This window comes from Sarcophilus harrisii, chromosome 6, assembly GCF_902635505.1.
Source record: "Sarcophilus harrisii chromosome 6, mSarHar1.11, whole genome shotgun sequence".
In the NCBI taxonomy this organism is placed as follows: Eukaryota; Metazoa; Chordata; class Mammalia; order Dasyuromorphia; family Dasyuridae; genus Sarcophilus; species Sarcophilus harrisii.
The window spans coordinates 246,229,829-246,231,342 of NC_045431.1; positions in this window are offsets into that span (position 1 = coordinate 246,229,829).

Below are 1,514 nucleotides of genomic sequence, written 5' to 3' on the forward strand. Positions count from 1 at the left end.
CCCAACGGAGCCAAAGTTATACTCTCAGCCTTCTAAACCACAGATTCTCTGGCATTTCCCTTGAGTACAATTAGTTGAGGTAGAGGTCTTTTAATAATAATAATAATAATAATAATAATAATAATAATTTTATTAATTTCTAGTCCATGAGGATCTTCCATTCAATCTGGTCCAAAATGGAAGTCTACTTAAGTTGATTTCTTTTTAAGTGTACTTCAAAGGAAACATTTTCATTGGAAAAATATTGAGTCTATTAAGATAGTCAAATCTATCTTTCTACCTATACCCTATATATGTATATATTTATGTGCCCATATAGACACCTGTATATATAGATATATGTATAATATATATAGCATATGTGTGTCTCTGTATATTTATACATACACACACATATATAAGCATATGCATTGCATGTATATACTTTGAATGTGCTTTTTTATATTCTGTCTAAAATTTAATAGAATGCGTGCTGCATTCGAGCAGTTATCATGTTTCCTATTTAAAAGATCCTATTCAAATAAACTTCCAGTTCTTAGCCCTCCTTGTTCCTACCCTTTCCAGTCTATCCTTTACTCAGCTATGATATGGGTCTTCCCAAAGCACAGATCTGAACATGGGATTCTCTATTTTATAAGCTTGACAAAAAGGATCCCTTTGATATGGCCAAAAGAAGTATGGTAGTTGCCCTTCCCTGCTCCCAAATTTCTAATTTCATTGTGCTAGTATTTGCATGTATTTGCATACACACACACACACACACACACACACACATTTTGAACCAAAATCCTACCTACTATAATTTCTTTATATGTTTGTCTATATGGATGCATATGCATATAAATATACACTCACACATACAGACATGAATGAAATATTAATTATTTGCCCCCCCCAAAAGCCCACACATTTTTATCTATACAAAATATATTATGTGTTTATAGAGTTCTTTATACATTTTATACACATATAAATACATAATATGCACAACAAATATATAAATACAAAGGAGATGACAAATTAATGAAGTAGGGTCAATCCTTTTCTTCATTTACAACTTGTTGACTTTTACCACCTCTTCTCATAAGTTAAGTCATATCAAACCCATGAACAAAACAATTTGAAGGAGATTTTTACTCCTTAAAAGGAATCCCAGATACTTACAAGGGCAGAGCCAAGATAGTGGATGGTAAAAGCACTCAACTGAGCCCTCCCAATATTTTCCAGCAAACAATTTAAAAATAACGCTTTCAATCAAACTCTAGAGTGGCAGAGTCAACAAGAGGTCAGAGTGAGACAGTCTTCCAGGATAAAACAACTTTGGAGTTTGGAAAAAGACACCTGTGGTATTGGGATAGAGGCTGACCCAAAGACCACAGGGATAAAATATCAGTGGCAGGACTTGATGGGGAGCTAAATTTGGGAACTACCAGAACAGAGATGGCAAGGGGATCTGACAACGAAAGAGACTACAGGGGACTTCTGTGCTCACTCTCCATGCAGGACAAAACACT